Here is a 7,076-nt window from a genome sequence, read left to right as displayed (position 1 = left end):
TAGTGGTCCCTGGAGCACACTTTGGGAGGGGCTGCTTCCCAGGCAGATGACAAGAGTGCCCCCTCCCCTGTTCCTGGGGTTGCCAAATTTAGCAAATAAAAATCCAGGACAATTTCAGAGAAGCAATGAATACGTTTTAGTATAAGCACGCCCCATAAAATATTTGAGGCATACTTACACTTTTAGTGCTGTTTACCTGAGATTCCAATCTAACCAGGCGTCGGTATTTAATCTAGCATCTCCACCAGGACACTTGCAGGGAAAAGGCTCACACAGGCCTGGGGCTTCGCCAGGGCTGGAGGGGACCCCATACTTCGACCATCTGGGTCTGGGTCCTCCCCCCAACCACCCAGGAAACAATGGGCGGGGGGGCGCTCAGCAAGCCTCTCCTCTCCCTCAGCTTCTGCAAAACAGGCAGGTCAGCTGGGTGATCTCACCTTCTCTTACTTCTGGGACTTTTCTGATTGTAGCCCCTGATCCCACGTGGGGGCCTTTAGGAACAACCCCTGGGGATGGTCTAGTGAGTTCCGTTCCCGGTGAACTCGGGTCCGATGATGATCGGGAGTCCTGGAGGCACCAGCAGGCGCCCGGAAAAGCAGCCTCAGTAAATGCAGCCCAGGAACCCACGTCTGCGCCAGTCCCGGGAGGGAGCTGCTCCTCCCGGGTCCTTCCCGGCTGGTCCTCTCAACGCTGCGAAGACCCTCTGGCCACCTTCCCTCACAGGCAGCCTCCACCTTATTCTGCAAATTCTTCCCCAGCCTGTGTCATCATCTTGAAGTCGCCTGGAAGAAGTGGAGTCACCCACTCTCCACCCAGAGCAAAGACAGGCCGTCAAGAGGGGGGCGGGAGGTGGGGGCCCTAAGGCTTCGTGAATGCAGATTCCCAGGCCTGCCCCTAGACACCCCCCTCCCCCAGGTTCAGACTCTGCCCAGGAATCTACATTTTAACACCAGGTGGTTTGGAGTCAGCCTAAAGCTTGAGAGGCCTGGGCTGGGGTTCCTGAGGAGCCAGCTGCCCCTTTGTTCCAAGCCAATGGGGACCAGGAGCTTGCAGACTCAAGGGAAGGGCAAGGCCCCATGTGGACTGTCGATGGGCAGGAGGTGACATCCTGGGGCCCCGGGCCACTTTGGATGGACCCTCCCATGTGCCCAGAACAGAGGGTCCCAGGAGGCCCAAGGCAGAGGTGCTGTGCGCAGAAGTCCCGGCCGTGGAGCAGGACAGTTTGGCACAAGCAGACTCCCGGATCCTCACCCCGCAGCCCAGCTCTAACCCCTCTGCTGTCCCACTGGAGGTGTGATGTCCACGTCACCCAACCACTCTGGCTTGTGTCCTCAGCTATCAAGTGTGGGTGTTCATGGCACCAACCTCGTGGGGGAGGGGCGTGAAACGGGACGACGTTAGCGCAGGGCCACCGGGGCCTTGGCACATAGTGCGTGCTGAGCACGGCCTGCAGCGTCTTGTCCTTAGTGAAGAGTTACAACCCCTCAGGTCTGGGACTAAGGAAGCCCGGCCGCTGGGACGGTGTGGGCAGCTGGACAGAGCAGTGACTGAGACAGGACCGATGCCCCTTGCAGCTGCCCACTGTACTGACCGGCTCCAGGGTGACACCCAGGCCCCGCGCTGCACCTGGGAGCGCCGCCACAGGGCAGGTCAGGGCCTTGCCCAGAGCACACGCACACCCACTCCCAGCAGTCCCCGGTGGCTGCCTGCCTGTCCCTTGGTCACGCCCTCGGCTCTTCTCTCCCACGATGCTCTGCAAACTGGGCAGAGCTCTCCCGTGCGCACTTGCTTAGCTCTCCACCTGTAACTAACCGGCTGATAGGAAACTTCTCAAAGGAGAACTGGATGGGGGACACTGCTAGCCTGCAGGCCGTGTCCACCCCAGCCAGCTCAGCGTCCCTTGGCTGGACCCACGGGCCACCCCTTCTGTCCACTGCCCTTCTGTGCTGTCTGTGCGCGCATACACGGTGTGGACGGGCGCGCTCGTGGACGCCTGGGCGTACACGGACACTGTGGACACGCGGGCGTGTCTGCACACATATGCACATATACTTATGCACACATGCACACGCACACACGCCTCAGCCCGCGCGGTTCATCGGAGGGTCGCCCCCGGCCGCACGCAGCCCAGAGCACACGCGCGTCTGGCCGGGGAACCATGCGCCCGCAGCCGTGGGGAGGCGCCGCGTCACCGCCTTGGGCCGGGGCCGCATGGCCCCACCGTCTACACTGCGGGGACGGCCAGCACCCGAAGCATCGGATTTAAATCTTAAAACTCTAGGGAAAGAACGGAGAGGAAGAGCAGAAGCCGGCTCCGCGCAGACTCCGTCCCGCCCCGGGGTTCAAACCGTCGGCTCAAATAGGGCACGGAGCGGGCTATGAGCATGCGCGGAAGACGAGCGGCGTAGGCTGGGAGCATGCGCAGACCGCGCCCCGGCTCCCGCCGCACCCACAGTTCCAAGCGCAGGGCCGCGTCCGGATGTCCGTGGAGCGGCTCTTCCTTCCTCGTCCTCTGATTCGCTACCAACCACTTCCATTTCCGCAGAAAGTTCCGAGCCATTTCCGCGAGGCGTGTCGCTGTAGGAAGTGCGCACCAACCCTGTTTTGTTTCCGGGGGAATCTATTTTCCTGAGGGACGCTCGGACTTCCGGGTATTCCTCTCAGCCTATGATTGGCTGGTTTTATGAATATATTAGAACACGAGAAAGAAGTTTTTTCATCGCGCTAAAATAATATAGCGACTTAGAAAGGACTTAGTCGCGCTCCCCGTTGGATGCGACCGCTTTCAACAACGTGTCTGAAGCGTGAACCCAAAGTCGCCGTAAGCGAAAGGAGCCGCGTGCGCGGGGCGTTTAAATAGCGAGCGGGCGAAGAGTGAGGCGTGTTGTATGAAAGGAGAGAAGGTTAGCACTCCCCTTGACAAGGATGGAAGAGGCCTTCGGGCCTAACAACACGCATACGGTTAAGGCATTGCCACTTACTTCGTGGCATCTAACCACTGTTTTTTCGTTGTGCGGACACGAGGGCGTGTGGTGCACGGGGGTGCATCGCTACACAATGTGTGCTGCATGTGTCCACACTGACACGTGGGCGTGACGCGCGCGGGTCACAGGCGGGGGTGCTACACGGGTCTGTGATACACGGCTGTGTGATACATGTGTGTGCCGCGTGGACAGACACCCATGCGACTCTACTTTCAAGGCTCTTTGAGATGCTTGGCTTTTTTTTTTTAACATCTTTATTGGAGTAGAATTGCTTTACACTGGTGTGTTAGTTTCTGCTGTATAACAAAGTGAATCAGCTATACATATACATATATCCCCATATCTCCTCCCTCTTGCGTCTCCCTCCCACCCTCCCTATCCCACCCCTCTAGGTGGTCACAAAGCACCGAGCTGATCTCCCTGTGCTATGTGGCTGCTTCCCACTAGCTATCTATTTTACATGTGGTAGTGTATACATGTCCATGCCACTCTCTCACTTCGTCCCAGCTTACCCTTCCCCTCTCCGTGTCCTCAAGTCCATTCTCTACGTCTGCGTCTTTATTCTTGTCCTGTCCCTAGGTTCTTCAGAACCTTTTTTTTTTTTAAATTCAATATATATGTGTTAGCATATGGTATTTGTTTTTCTCTTTCTGACTTACTTCACTCTGTAGGACAGACTCTAGGTCCATCCACCTCACTACAAATAACTCAATTTCATTTCTTTTTATAGCTGAGTAATACTCCATTGTATATACGTGCCACATCTTCTTTATCCACTCATCTGTCGATGGACACTTAGGTTCCTTCCATGTCCTGGCTATTGTAAATAGAGCTGCAATGAACACTGTGGTACATGACCCTTTTTGAATTATGGTTTTCTCAGGGTATATGCCCAGTAGTGGGATTGCTGGGTGGTAGGGTAGTTCTGTTTTTAGGTTTTTTTGTGTGTGTGTTTTTTTTAAGGAACCTCCATACTGTTTTTAGTTTTTTAAGGAACCTCCATACTGTTCTCCATAGTGGCTGTATCAATTTACATTCCCACCAACAGTGCAAGAGGGTTCCCTTTTCCCCACACCTTCTCCAGCATTTACTGTTTGTAGATTTTTTGATGATGGCCATTCTGACCGGTGTGAGGTGATACCTCATTGTAGTTTTGATTTGCATTTCTCTAATGATTAGTGATGTTGAGCATCCTTTCATGTGTTTGTTGGCAATCTGTATATCTTCTTTGGAGAAATGTCTGTTTAGGTCTTCTGCCCATTTTTGGATTGGGTTCTTTGTTTTTTTGATATTGAGCTGCGTGAGCTGCTTGTATATTTTGGAGATTAATCCTTTGTCAGTTGCTTCGTTTGCAAATGTTTTCTCCCATTCTGAGGGTTTCTTTTCATCTTGTTTATGGTTTCCTTTGCTGTGCAAAAGCTTTTAAGTTTCATTAGGTCCCATTTGTTTATTTTTGTTTTTATTTCCATTCCTCTAGGAAGTGGGTCAAAAAGCATCTTGCTGTGATTTATGTCATGGAATGTTCTGCCTGTGTCTTCCTCTGAGAGTTTTATAGTGTCTGGCCTTACATTTAGGTCTTTAATGAGATGCTTGGCATTTTTCATAATAAAAAGTGGATCACAGCTTTCTTGTATTGGCATCATTGCACCTGGGGCAGGTGTGCCTTCACCGCCTCATCCCCAGCCACAGGGTCGGGGGCAGGGCCGGGGAGCGGACATCAGGACACCCAGGTGGCTTCCACTTCCTGTCAGTGTGTCTCAGCGTGGGAGCAGGAGCGGGGCAGGGGAGGTTAGGCAGGTGACCTGGTGGTCAGACCAGGTCCCGCGGGTGGCTGAGGTCTGAGGCCTTGGTGGCTTCAAAGTTTCCATGTGCGTCTCTTCAGCATCACAGACATTCGGGGGACAAACAGTAATTGAGCAGCCATCCTCCGTGGGACACTGATCCAGGTAGGAGAGGACCCCAGCCCCAGGAGCTCACATCCTGGACCATTCCAGAGCCTTAGCGGACAAATCCAAAGCAGACGACCTCTGGGGGGTGAGCAGAGAAGGCGGGAGTGGTCAGGGAAGGCGAGGCCAAAGATGCCCTGAACCAGGTTCCCCCTTTATGTCCAGAGCACAAACTGCTGTGAGTTTTAAATGCAGGGCTCATTTAAGGACCCAGTTAAAATGATGGTCAAATTAAATAGAAGGAACCTGACCAACGATTTAAACAGAGAGGGGTGGCGGTCGGTCCACTCTGGCTCTCAGGAAACGGGGAGATGGGAAGGTGGTCGGCAGCCCCTTGGAGGTGCAGGCAGCAAACCCGGACCTGGACACCTAGGGGACAAGTGACCCAGTCTCCACAGAGATGCCGAGGGAGAAACGGGGGAACCTGGAGGTTCAAGAAGGAAACACAGGCGGGGGCTTTGCTGGGGCCCGGTTCACACCAAGCTTGTGTACATGTGCGCGGGTGTATACGTACGTATGTGTATATGTACCTGTGTGTACATACGTAGGCACATACACTTTACGATATTAAGACTAGGGAAACCTGGACACTAGATATTTGATTGAAGAATTCATATTTTAGGTGTGAAAACGGTACTGGGGTAATGCTTTTGGAGAATTATCTTTTAGAGATACCATGAATTCACTGCTTAAATTATAAAACATTTAGGATTTATACTAAAATAACCAGGGAGGGATGCCTGAAACAAGACGTTAAAAGGTTTTGAAATTGGATGATAGAATACAGGGATTTTCTCCACTTTTACATACGTTTGAAATGTTCTACAATAAAGTTTTTGTTTTTAATATAATAGAAGATATTCCCCAAAATGTTAGCGGTAAGAGGCATCTGGGTGATTTATTATCGTTGCCTTTTTTTTTTTCCTACTGTTGCTAATTAGCACAAATATAGAATCGTCATAGTAAAAAAATGGCATTTTTTAAAGACCAAGAACCTTCCGCTAGCACACGTGGCACTGCAGAGCCTGCGCAGCAAGAAGCACCGCCTCGGGGCCCGCCTCCCACTCCGGAAGCCGCTACACGGAAAGAAAGGTAAACAGTTCTCGCGGGGACACAGTTACAAGACAGGAAATTCTTTATTTTCAAAAAGAGAATGTATTTTTACATAAATCTACAACAGAGAATTCAAATGTAGAAAAAATAAACTATATTCAAGGACACGGAACTCTACACGCATGCCCCTCCCCCCGGGGCGAGTCCGACACCGGAACCAGCAAAACCCAAAGAACCTCAAGGTCTCCGAAATCCCGAGGCCAGGCCTCTGCCACCGACGCGGGGCCTCAGCGTCCCCCGTGCGGACGCTGCAGACACGGAGGTCCTTTCACCGGAGCAACTCGCTCCTACGACAGCCAGCGTCCGCACAGCTTCTTCCCACGTCGGGGTGGGGGGAACGGCGGGAGGCTCGTTTCCAGATGCCGGTGCGACTGTCCTCTCTGGGCCACAGCGGCCGCTGGGGGGTGGGCTACCGCTCCCCCATCCGCAGGAACCCCCGGAGCCCAAGGACTGGCCCCGCCGCCCAGCACCAGGCAGGGGACGCGCCTCCCCCGCGAAGGTCTCGGGGCCGCAGGCGGGATCGGAACCCCAGGGTGGCCTGGCTGCAGGGAGGGGTCCCCGTGGACGGCAGCGGCTCCGCGACAACACTGCCCTGCAGTCCGGTGCGCCCCACACCCCACTCCCGCCGGCAGGAAGAGGCCCCTGACCCAGCGAGCAGAGCCGCTGGGTGGGCGAGGAGGGCGGATGACACCCAGCTCCCTGCGAGGGGCCGGCTCCCAAGCCCGTGGGTCCCGCGGTTGGCGGCGGGGGCGGGCACCAGCCTGTGCGCCCCAGACCCGGGCGCCCACACCCCCGCCCTCGCCAGCGTCCACCACGGTCCATAGGACGACATCACGGGCTCCCTGGCGCCATCCCAACTAGGGCCCCCACCTCCTTCCCGCGGCCCCACATCTACACGCCATTAGCCTGCGGGGACGGCTGACTCGCCCTCTGCGGCCCCGGACCCCGCGTGGACGAGGGAAGAGTGGGCACATCACTCGGGGGACCTGTCTCGTGAGAAAAATCCTTTCAACCTCCTGCCAACTGTGAGACT

This window comes from Balaenoptera physalus, assembly GCF_965194825.1.
Source record: "Balaenoptera physalus genome assembly, chromosome: 7".
Taxonomy (NCBI): domain Eukaryota; kingdom Metazoa; phylum Chordata; class Mammalia; order Artiodactyla; family Balaenopteridae; genus Balaenoptera; species Balaenoptera physalus.
Note: the sequence above shows the minus strand (reverse complement) of the source record.